The sequence below is a fragment of the Cydia pomonella genome, chromosome 22 (assembly GCF_033807575.1).
Source record: "Cydia pomonella isolate Wapato2018A chromosome 22, ilCydPomo1, whole genome shotgun sequence".
In the NCBI taxonomy this organism is placed as follows: Eukaryota; Metazoa; Arthropoda; class Insecta; order Lepidoptera; family Tortricidae; genus Cydia; species Cydia pomonella.
In genome coordinates, this window is record NC_084724.1 from 1,139,310 (window position 1) to 1,152,736 (window position 13,427).

The window sequence follows — 13,427 nt, forward strand, 5'->3', positions numbered from 1 at the left end:
TTTTTAAAAATTTCGTCAGATCGTGTTTCTTTTATATCAGCTGGAAGAGAGTTGTAAATCTTGGGCCCCAAGACACCAAGTGATCAGTACTCAGTACCCCTAGTGTAAATTTAGTCGATAGCGAAACGTGACGTACGCGTTTGCGTTAAGTGTCATTTTGTATGAGATTTTTGACTTTCCAAAACGTCCCGCTTGGCGCGCTGTTCAAAAACCCGTACAAAATGAGACTTAACGCAAACGCGTACGTCACGTTTCGCTATCGACTAAATTTACACTAGGGGTACTGTACTAAAAACAAAGGCTAGTGCTTTCTATAAGTAAATACGTTGAACATGTCATCATTACAAACAAACGTATGAGCAATGGTAACCGGTGCTACGGTTACGTGACAGTTTTTGTCAATTAACTGGCACACTCTGTATGCGTGGACAGAAGTGGTGACAGAATTTTCCTTAAAGGGTAATGTATGTACAGGATGGGCAAATAAGAGTGATACACTTAAATATTATAGGACATTATTACACAAATTGACTAAGTCCCACAGTAAGCTCAATAAGGCTTGTGTTGAGGGTACTTAGACAACGATATATATAATATATAAATATTTATAAATACTTAAATACATAGAAAACACCCATGACTCAGGAACAAATATCCATGCTCATCACACGAATAAATGCCCTTACCAGGATTTGAACCCAGGACCATCAGCTTCGTAGGCAGGGTCACTACCCACTAGGCCAAACCGGTCGTCATGACACTTTGTTTATAAATTTTAATTATATTAATCACACTTTGTTTATAAATTTTAATTAAGTGACAAATCTATAAAAAAAAAAATGTATAAATTTATTATTCAGGGTTGGCAATTGTACACGGAAGATATTTATGCCAAATGTCTTCCTCTAGCAGCAAACATTTTGTTGTAGTAATTGCAGTGTTTGAAACACGTTGTTTGTTCGATTAATTTCGAGAAAAAGTTACAGTGATTTGCACCCTAATTAGTTTAGTTTAGTTTAGTTTCTTTATTGGTAAAAAAAATTTTTTACAGGTCACAGTTATACATAATTCTATATAAAAATTAACAATGAAAGTTTACGGTTCCTTAAAAAACATATTGTAATAGTTATTACAATATGTTTTTTTTTTTTTAATTATCTCCTTCATAAAATCATCGACAGAATAACATGCTTGGTCTAGTAGTAAACATTTCAGTTTTTTAGCGAATAACGAGTCGCTTTCTGTCAATTTAATGTCATTAGGAATTTTGTTGTATATTTTGGGCCCAATAACACTGAGTGACTTTCGGACCTTCGCGAGTCGTTGAATAGGAGCGACTAGTACGGGCAATCTGCGGCTATTTACATCGCGGGTACAGGTTTTTATGTATGTGTTAAGGTTTGTTCTAACGTATTTGCAAGCTTCTAATATATAAACGGCGGGTAGTGTTAGTATCTTATGGGTCTTAAATAGTTCCTTGGCGGGGTGATCGAACGGTTTGTTGGAGATAACACGCAAAGCTCGTTTTTGAATTTTGAAAACCTTGTCACGATTTGCGGCCAGACCCCAGAGATCAACGCCTCGGATGAGGATGGAGTGAAAGTATCCGTAATAGGCCTTTTTCAGGTTTTTTGGAGATAGGCTTGGCGCGAGTCTGGACAGGGCGAAACACGCAGACGAAAGTGAGTCACAAAGCTGGTCTATGTGAGAGGACCATGTTAACCCTGAGTCAATGACATATCCCAAGTACTTAGTTTGTTCCACCTGTGGAACTAGAATATTATCGACTTTAATATTTAAGAGATTTTTTGTTTTGGTGTTCCGTAATTGAAAGTGAATAATGTTAGTTTTTTCTAAATTTAAAAGCATTCCATTTGCCAAAAACCATTTGTTGATATCAAATATTGCTAAATTAATTTTTGATTCAAGGCTATTGTAATTGTCAGCTTCTACTATTATGCAAGTATCATCGGCATAGATTACGTATTCTAGTTCAGGAGATGCCGCAGTTACGTCATTTACGAGCATGAGAAAGAGGTTATTTCCCATGCTTGATCCTTGTGGTACGGCACAATCTCCTATAGATTCTAGGTCAGATCTTGAGTTAAGGACGCAGGTAGTTTGCTTTCGGTCTTTTAGGAATGACACAATGGTGCTATAAAATTTGCCTTCAAAACCATATCTCGCCAGCTTTTTCAATAAGAGGGAGTGATCTATCATTTCGAAGGCGCGGGACAAGTCGCAAAAGATGGCTGCTACTTGCCGCCCGCCCTCGAGGTGCGATAGTACCCGCGAGATTACGTCTCGAGCTGCAGTAGTAGTAGATCGGCCTGGTTGGTACGCGTATTGTTGTTGATTAAGTAGGTTATTACAGGTAATATGGCTCATTATTTTAGAACTCAGCATATGTTCAAAAATCTTAGATATTATTGGGATCAGAGATATTGGTCGAAAGTTTTTGGGCTCATTCATTTCGCCTTTGCCTTTATATAATGGTTGTATTTTAACTAATTTTAATATGTCCGGGTAAATTCCCGCGTCGATACAACGATTAAATAACATTAGCAGTAATGATATTAGTATCGGCGGTAGATAATCTAATATACGCGTTGACATATCGTTAATATCCTGCGAATCCTTACGTTTGATATTTTTACAGGCTTTCACTATTTCACATAAGGTAAAATATTCGAAATGGAATATAGGCGGCTCCTGTAGCAAGTACTTATCGAGATATTGTAATTAGATAGTGTAATTGAGAATAATATTGCAGCTCCTGACTTATTTCTGTGGGCGTATCTAAAATTACGTGTCTACGCTAACAAGTTGATGAAATTTAAACAGTTAAAACCAATTATCCGACAAAAAAAGTCAAATCAAATTTACTAAGATAACGTCGAAAATGTGAGCAAATATGCTGAAAATTGCGATGATAAGGTCTTACGTTTGCTTGCTGTTAGAGGTAGAGTAAAAATATGTCAGACATTATGTTCCGCATGTATTTGCCAACCCTGATAAAATATATTTTTAAAACAATACTTAATAATCTTTAAACTTAATATAGTTAAAATTTAGAAACAAAATGTATACCTCTTATTTGGTCACCCTGTATTATCATGTACGTACGTGTTGACCACCAGGAAATAGTCAACCGCGATTCGGAGGAAAATGGAGCATTCTTTTAAATGAGTATTTTTTATTGATCTCAAGTTACTGGAATAGACTCAAATACCTAATGTATAATTAAAATAAAAAATGCAGGAAGCATTCTCTAACATGTATACCCTTGAAGCCTATCACAAATATTTTAACATTGTAGATTTCATATCAATCTAAATTACTAGTAGGTACCTATAGTAAACACCCCTATAATGGAACAGGCACCAGTAATAGAATGGTATAGACAAATCCTATAAAACAAGTATTTACCGTCAGTTTTTAATCGCTGGCATTACCATAAACAAGAGCCAAAGACCAGCTTAAGTTTAATTTTTTATTGATATTTGTTACTTTGTAAATGAATGGCGCCATACATCCCATGACTGGAGCAAAAAATCAGTTTTAATTAATATAACCAATTGTAGTAGCTTTCATTAAATACATAGAAAACATAATGAACATTCAACTTTTAAAGCGTAAAACGGTAGAAATTTTAAAGGTGTCGGCGAAATATCAAAAATACTCCAAATTTTGTCTTAATTGATTGTTGCCGTTAACATATACCCCCTTATTCATAAACATGTACTAAAGTTACGAAACCGCTAATAATCGCGTTTGTCCCTTTCCGACGTATTGGTATGATGGAAAGCGACACACGATTATTAGCAGCTTCGTAACTTTAGTACACGTTTATGAATAAGGGGGATAGAGTCTATGCTGAAAGAGAAGAATCGTAAAATGTATGGGTTCTCTTACATTCCACGACTCTTCTTTTCCAAACAGTCTCTACCACTATTGAGCTTTACAAATCTAATCGTTGCTATCAAATAATATCATTTAGAATCCGCGATTATATTAAAAGTCCATCCTACCAGCTGAGGCAGAGGCCAGTTTTTTTTTTTTTTTTTCTTTTTTCTTTTTTTTTTTTTTATCTATTGACTTCAAGCAATAAAGAGAACCTTGCCATGGTGAAAAAGTTTAAATTGTTTAATTTTTTCACTTTTGATTTTAATTTACTGTAAGTTCTGGTACCGCTGGTGTGATGTCGTGGAAGTGGACCTGCGTCGGCTGAATGCCAATTCATGGCAGAAAACCGCGCTGGGTCGGGACAGGTGGCGTTCTCTCGTTTCGGAGGCCAAGATTCTTTTTGGATCGCTGAGCCAAAGTTAGTTAGAAAGTTCTGGAATTTTAGCAATTGAGCTAGATGTACATGTCGGTACCTCTGCGTGTACGGTCTAGTCTATTATATTTCCACGACAATATAATTTATGAACATTTTGGCTTGTAAAAATGTTTTTCTACTCGTCGACTGTAATGGTTGAATTAAGATTTCGTATAGCAAACTATAATTGCGTACGTTTCATGTATGGGCTCCCAACTCAACTATAAAATTTCTTTCGATACGCTGTAGTCAACTATAAAAAAAATAACCAATCACGTGCTGCCGCGCTGCCATAGAACGGGGGACAGGCGGGCGGGGGCTCGCGCGTTTATGTCTTTTTGTCTATTTAGATACTTCCCAATTTTCATTACTTATTTAGGTTTAAGTAGAAAATATATAATTTTGATGACTCGTAGAAAAAATGTTATATAAAATATGTAGTGATATACTCAAGCTTTTCAATCTTGTACCTCCCTTAGGCAACTCAGCAAGCTTCGTTGCCTAAACACGAAGCTCTATTATATCACGATTGTATAAAATACTATTATGAGCTCGATTGTACAGTCAACCAATTTGATTCCAAGGCCACTATAGAACCATGCCATAATGACTTCTACGACAGTGCTTATTGAGTGATGCGTGTCAACTATCCAGTAGTTAAAGCGACAAGGTTCTATAGTGGCCTAGGATTCAAATTGGTTGACTGTACCTCTATACAACAACCGTTTAAGCTCTGGTTTTGCCACTTCCAGTATTTTGGCTCTATAACGGCACCCACAACGCCTCCGTGCGAAGTTTGCTTAAAATTCTAAGCAGTCAAGATACGTTTTACCACGTTTTACACAGTTTAACTAAACTATGGCTGGTCAAAGGCCATGCGTGTACCTGTTTATTGTTGTCAGACCACCCACGAGATTCAGCTCTATAAAGCTTTTAAGATAGGCGCTATACCTATACTTTTATAGTATTTTATGCAACCGTTGTATAAGAAGGGTCAAAAAAGGCGAGTACCGTGAGTTACGAGTAAAGGAATACGCCACGAGCATTTTTTGCCCAATTGTACAACGTTGCATACACTACTTTTCCTACGAGTCAATAAAAATAAATCTTAATTTAGGTAAACAAAGCAAACGTATATAACTAATCTACCTTAAAAATGCTGACAGGACAAGCTACTAAATATTATATATGATAAATAAATTATAATAATAAAAAAATGCTTTACTACAAAAAAAAATGGTACAAAGTATGTATAGGTATAAATATCTAGGCAACAACAGGCGGACTTATCGCTAAACAGCGATCTCTTCCAGACAACCTTCAGATAGAGAAATGGCCAACGTAATTAGTGGTAACGGGTAACGGGTGGTGCAAAAATAATAATAAAATAAAATACATATACTACAAATATTTAATATATATATACTACATTTATTACTATATATAAACAGTATATAAATAACAAATAAATATATAAATAAATGACATAGAAAAAGCCATACATAATATCAGTAGTAGAATAACTTTATTGACAATAAACAAGATCAATGTCCCTCAAAGGCAAACAAAGGGTAAAGGTACTTTGATTTATTGAAAATGAGTCTTAATATTGATTCGATAACGTTTAAAATTGTAACCGAAACATGTATTTATGATATTCAAAGGCATTTAACGTAAAAAAGAATCAGATGCATTCGAAAAGACCTTGAGAAAGATCTTGATCAAAGTGACAGGCTATGAGGATGTTTTTAGTTTGTTGAACTGAGATTATTAGCAGAATTCCAGATGAAATGATAATGTAATAATAGGGTTGTTTCCAATTTTTTGAAACGCTTGTAAACCTTCTATATTAACCAAACGTTGCTCTGAAATTTAACTTTTACCCTAAAAACGGCTTTAAATATGTTAAATTAACAAAATATATTTTGACCCATGCATTCGCGCCCAAAACGCTCTTTGAAAATTGTATGACGTCACAGTTTACGGTTTGACACATACCTATGTACATACCAAAGAGTAAAGTAAGTATATAGGTACATATATACACGTAACACCAAGGCCTCCCGTTGTCTATTCTCAGTGCAGAATTTGATACTCAAGCCGTAGCCATTTAGGTGGTGTGAAAGCTGTGTATGCCTGCGTGTGGGTATTTAACCAGCTAATAAAATATGTTTTTATGTAATAATGAGTTATTATATATCATAAAGTATTTATTATCCATTAGCATTTCTATGATGTTACTTTTTAGTGCAGATATCGAAGCTTCAATTAATTGACCACCACCAAAATGGTTACGGCTTGAGTATTAAATTTTGTGCGAGAACAGACCTATATACTTACTTTACTCTTTGGAACAGACAACGGGGGGCCAACCGCAAAAACCGAAAATCGTATATTGTGGGGATCTTTTTCTTTTACTCTTACTAAGACGTAATTAGAATGACAGAGGAAAATGCCTGCAATGACGAACTTCGATTTTCGCGGTTATAGCCTAGTGGCAAACCGTGAGTTGTGACGTCATCAGAATCTTCAATGTCGTTTCGACTTCGGTCACGTGACGTGTGTTAAAAGATATTTTAAATTCAATATTTACAAAAATATGCTCATTAGAGGTCCACTAAAGGTAGTTTAACATGTTCTTATAATCCATAAGAATTTATTGGGATACTATTCTGCCCTTCGATTTGTAGATGGAAACAACCCTATTAAGCCTATATACGTTCCACTGCTGGGCACAGGCCTCCTCTAATGCGCGAGAGGGCAGATGGTCATAAATAAATAAATAAATATTATAGGACATTATTACACAAATTGACTAAGTCCCATGGTAAGCTCAATAAGGCTTGTGTTGAGGGTTATTCGTTTATTCGTTATTCGTATTCGCGGGCTGGGTTTCCGCAACTCGACGTCGCAATTCGCGCCTATTTTGCGTGATGGTGGGTTGACGGCACTACTCCTGCCAACCCAACTCTACCAGGAAGCCTAGCAGACCCTTGATGTTGCCGACGACTTCTGGGAGAGACCCCGGAGAACCGAGGTATTGTACCCGGTATTCTGCCACCCCTGGGCATTCAAGAATGACGTGGGCGGCTGTCTCCTCCTCCTCCATGCACGCTCTGCAGAGGGGGCTATCTGTAACACGTAGGGTTAGTAGGTGTTTGTTTAGTGGGGCGTGGCCGGTTATGGCCCCAGTCACAAGCCGGAGCTGTGGCCTCTTCAGCTGTCTCAGCCTCCTCGACAAACCGGGGTCGATTGTCGGGAGGGCCTCCTTCGCCTGCCTGCACGTGCCTAGGTTAGACCAGTACTGTTGGTGTTTTACCTTGGTGTTGCATCTCAGCATGTTCCGGAGCCAGGCATAAGGCAGAGGTATGATTGGCTCCGGTCCTGCCACCCTCAGTTCCGAGCCACCTCTCGCCAATATGTCGGCTGCATCGTTCCCTCGCGAGTTGCTGTGTCCCTTAATCCACTGCAGAGTTACGCTGGTGGTGGTGCTTACCTCTGTCAGAGCCCTGTGGCATTCGTAGATTAGCCCTGAGGTCAAAGTATAACTTTGCAGAGCTTGCAGTACTGACCGACTGTCAGAGAGTATGCGGATGAGGTAGTCCTCTACTTTCCTTGAGACGATTGCGTGTGCTGCCATTATGATGCCCATACATTCTGCCTGGAAGACTGTGTTGTGGGCGCCTAGTGGTGTTGAGATATGTATGTTTAGGTCCTCTGAGAATACTCCCGCGCCAGTGCCTGACCTTGTCTTTGATCCATCCGTGAAGATTCTCAGCTCTCTCGGGTTAAGTCCTTCACGAGGTTCTTCGTGTAACTGTATCTTGTATTTCTTGTCGAAGATGTATTGCCTGGGTATCCTGTCAGTCACCGCTTCTATTATCTATTATTGTGTTGAGGGTACTTAGACAACGATATATTATATATAAATACATAGAAAATAGAATAGTAAATTAGAGACAGTGACGTAAGTGCATTGTATCATAAACTTATTAACTTATGTATATCGCGTTCCATTTATCCGGATAAACTTAAGGTAGGGCTGGTAAGACCCATACATAAAAAAGGTAGTCATGCAGATACAAACATCTATAGACCGATAACTATCTTATCATGTATAGATAAAATCATAGAAAAATATATTGGAAACTCATTAAACTCATTCTTATCAAGTAATGGCATAATTCACGAAAGACAGTTTGGTTTTCAAAAAAATAAAAATACATCACAACTCTTATCATTGTTTACTGACGAAATCAACGAACATCTGGAAAAAAAACACCATGTACTTGCTGTAATGATTGATTTTAGCAAAGCTTTTGACACTTTGGACCACATTACACTTTATAAAAAATTAGAACAAAATGGTATACAGGGACCCATGCTGGATCTTATAAAGAATTACCATATTAATAGATACAGCGCCGTGAGCATAGCGGGCGAGCAGAGTGACCTAATTCCGACCTTATGCGGCACGGCGCAAGGCTCAATTTTAGCTCCAACGGAATATCTGCTATATGTAAATGACATGTGTAAAATTTTCCAGCATGCTTCTGTATACCAGTTTGCAGACGACACATGTATAATCACAGCCCACGAGAACCTGGAAACTGCCCAGAGCATGATGCAGCATGACTTTGATATTCTGTGCAAATGGGCCCACGACTTAGGTCTGTCACTAAACTACACTAAAACCAAACTGATGCACATTCACTCACCGTATAAAAAAATCAACTTCACACCAAAGATCGTGGCCCACGAGCACAAGTGTCTACACATGCCTAGCACAACTTGTAAATGTAATCAACTCGATATTGTAAAAGAACATACTTACCTCGGGCTAATTATAGACCATAACTTTAACTGGGGTCCACATATCCACCGGGTATGTAATAAACTTAGATCTATATTATCAAAGCTATGTATACTAAAACATAAAGTCCCTTTTAATACATTAAGACTCCTTTACATGTCTATGGCGGATTCTGTTATAAACTATGGCCTAGAAAGTTATGGAAGATCATTCAAAACCTACCTAAATGATATCTATAACCTCCAGTTACGTATGCTTAAGACTATTGTACCTATGAAAATTAAATATAAATATAAAAGCAATTATGAAAATCTATTCAATTACTGCGGAGTATTAACTGTATTTGAAAAAATAAACTTATCCATTGTAACCCAATACTACAATAGCATAAAATACTTAAACAAAAAAACGCGACCCTTACGGTTACGTAACCTAGATAACATTCCAACGTTTGAGGTCCGAAAAACAAACAATGAATATGGTCGAAGAGTATGGAAATGCATTGTACCGCGTATATTGAATAGATTTCCATATGAATTAGTAAGCTCATTAGAAGGTCGAACATGTGGGCAAGTTAGATCTATGATAAAGAAACACATGCTTAAAATGCGAAAATAATGAAAATTTATACAAAGATGAAGTGTACTGTATAATTAATTCTACACGCCTAGACTCCTTAACTCAAAAAATCTTTTTAATTTAAGATTAGTAGTTAAGTTAGAAAAATGCATGTTTTTTTTGATATGAAATAAACAGAAACAGATTAAAATTTTTTTTTAAAAAAAAAGTAAATATATATAGAGTAACAAACCCATAGTAGTCTCGATTAGTTCCAGAGAAAATCAATAGATGTCACTCAGAGCACCATTTGGCCTACATCGGTATTTATTTTAATTGAAATCTCTCCAATTATCAACCAAACGTGTATAATTCCAATTGATTGGCATATTACAACAAAAAAACCTTTTAAAAAGGCCATTTAAACATAATTAATCGATGCGGAAAAAAATCGATGTAATATCGCGAGATTTATTTTAAGCGCCATCTATCGCGCCATTTGGCAGTTTAACTTCTTACCAGTGTACGAGATAGCTGGATTGTTTAAGGATAAGTATCAAAAGATGTCACTGTAGTTATCCTACATATAAACTAAAAATATTTTGTTCTTAGAAAAGTTACAATAATTATTTATATCGCTATATATAAATATTTATATACATAGAAAATATCCATGACTCGGGAACAAATATTTGTGATGAACACGCAAATAAATGTCCTTATCAGGATTCGAACCAGGAACCTTCTGTTTCGTAGGCAGAGTCACTACCGGCTAGTTGGCCGTTGAAATAATATATTATTTTGAGTCGGATCGTATAATCCGCCATATTACATTATAGCTAGCCGTTATCAAAAACAGGGCCGTCTTGAAATGCGGCGGTTCAACAATTAGCCGTATTGAATGCCGTTTTATTTTGTAAGTATGGTCATTGGTCACCCTACAATCTAAATAGTAGTACGATCATTGACATATATATCTAAGGACGGGCCTTACGGACAATAAGAATGGGGCCAGTACAGCGGTGTCACGCACACGAATTCCAGCTAATCGTGCAGTCTAACGCCGCAACGCGATTGGTTGATGAGTTTGCATCACGCGCGCGATTGGGCGCAACTAGTTGCGTTAGACTGCACGATTGGCTCGAATTCGAGAGTGACACCACTGAACTAGCGCCATTCTTAGTGCCTGTAAGGCCCGTCCTTAGATATATATGTCAATGAGTACGATGCGATGCGACTAAACGTGGGCCGCCTTATTGACGAACGTATCACAATGACAATCTGGCTAATCGTTGAACCGCCGCAATTCAAAACGGCCCTGTTTTTGATAACAGCTAGCCGTCGTGTAATACGGCGGATTAAACATTAAACAATCCGACTGCGATATGCGAAGATACACTTTTTTTATTCTTATACTATGTGTAGAACACTACTAATATGCTAAGTAGATGACCTATTATGGAAAGGGCTCATAACTAGAGATGCCACGAATAGTGGTTTAGGCCGAATACCGAATGTTCGGCCACACCGTAGACCGAAGTGCCGAATATTCGGTAAAAAATGTGTACTATTGTGAGATACATTTATTATGGAAACTGGTAGACTACTAAGGGATATGTTTGCTAAGATTGAAGTCTATACACACACACTACTAATGAACAACTTTACTATGAAATTTGTCTTCATTCGTAAGTAGATGTAATAGATAATCTTCTATCTAAATAACTATCTCCATAGCAAATTTTATCTAAATCAGTTCAGTGGTTTTAGAGTTGGATGGAGATAATATTGGTTGTAGCAATTGAATAGACATCATTGAGGGGGTAAACAAAAATAAAATAATTGTCAAGTGTTTCTTTTTTATGAGGATTTATTGCTATTAAAAAGATTTTCGTAGCTTGTGTCTGTATCCATTGAGGCAGGTATAAAAATGGATACCATTTTTACCTCAAAATATTTTAATTGGGTAATGAGATGCATTGACCATATCTCATCTCATTGTCCTGCCCCATACTATATTGTTACTTCTAGTAGCTAGAGACTGGTTCCTGAAATAAGAAAATATATTTGTTAAAAAGTTCTATAACAATACTTATAGATACAGTTTTCCTAACCTGCATGTTGACTTGACAAGAATAAGTCTACAACAGACAGTCATAGAACTTGGGCAACCAACATCAACACTGAACAGACCATTCGAAAACATTCTTGAATGTCCTTCTTCTTTATGAAATTGGAAGCATTTTCATATAGATTATGTTATTCACAACAATGCGTGCCTTGACTCGTATTGTCATGTTATTAAAGGTTAGATTTGACAAATATGTGCATCACCTTTTTATAGAGAAGGATGCAAGACTGTATTTTTTTGCGTCTACTGTACCTAGGGCAGTAAAGTAAGAATTGTCTCAGATCAGATGTAATTGAAGTGATGTAATGGAAACATGTGATCTGAGGCTTTCTTATTGACTTCCCGAGGTGTGTATACTATTAACTGTTTGATGGAGCTGGAGAGCGGCAGCTTTATTTAGTGCAGTATGCTGAAAAATGACGCTTTCGCACTAATTTTTTTGCCGTTTTTTTATAAATAATGGTACGGAACCCTTCGTGCGTGAGTCCAACTCGCACTTGCCTAGTTTTTTATAGGTATAAAATAAATTCTAAATATTGATGTCTATTGGTTTTTCGTTTTAGGAATAGCTAGATTTATTTTGACGTTCACAATATACATAGATTCATTTCAGTGTAGAAAAACATCGTGAGAAAACCGGACTAATCCCAATAAGGCCTAGTTTACCCTCTGGGTTGGAAGGTTAGATGGCAGTCGCTTTCGTAAAAACTAGTGCCTACGCCAATTCTGGGGATTAGTTGTCGAGCGGTCCCCAGGCTCCCATGAGCCGTGGCATAAATGCCGGGACAACGCGAGGAAGGAGATCACAATATAGATTCATATATATTGACATGAATGTTATTTGTAATGTAATCGTATGTTGCTTAATAAATAAATCTGAATCTAAACAACAGGAATTCCATTTACTTTTTTGAAACGACCAAATCATGTTTGACAAAAAATACTTAAAGAGTATCACTCTGGTTTTAACATAAATAACATACATATTCGTGCGCATGATAGTTTTCAGTTCAGATTGACAGGAAGTAAAAATAAAGTTATAAAGAGTAGGTATTGAATTGTTTCAGTATTTACACAAATTAAGATTTAAATTTAAAGCACGACTTACCTGAAGTGATAATCCATTCGCATGCAATTTTCATCACTGATTCCCAAACCGGAAATTCATTTCAATAGCTTTAGCTTTGCTTTAGTTGAATTCACTATTTTGTGCCTGCAAGACAAAGTCGCAAGTGACGTTCATAGGTATGTATCTAATCAAATTTCTACATTTAGAATCAAATCAAAAAAAAGATTTATTACAAAACCATTTCATTACAAATTGGATTGAAACAGTGACAACTTATTTTGAGTGTTGCCATTTAAATTTCTTTGTCTCCCTAAAAATAACTTCACGATTTTGCTTGTCTAGTGCATGTGTGTTCAGTTAGAATAAAATAAAGCATAATATATATATTGTTTAAAAAAACAATAAAATATCATATGCTTTAATTTTAAAATAAACAGCTTTTCCATTCCAATCTCGAAGTTTTTTTAAGAAACAACTTGACAACTTTACCCTGAAGTAGGGGACTGTTTTAAAAAATGTTGTGCTGTAGAAAGGA

The 13,427-nt window shown here is 36.4% G+C and overlaps 1 long non-coding RNA gene across 1 annotated transcript; it reads right to left on the minus strand.

The window, feature by feature from the left end:
- Positions 1–11,544: 11,544 nt before the first annotated feature.
- Positions 11,545–13,427, minus strand: LOC133530098 (uncharacterized). Its single transcript, XR_009801254.1, has 2 exons — positions 12,932–13,427; positions 11,545–11,740 (listed from the first exon to the last, which is right to left on the minus strand). It is a non-coding gene; the product is annotated as an uncharacterized LOC133530098 (long non-coding RNA).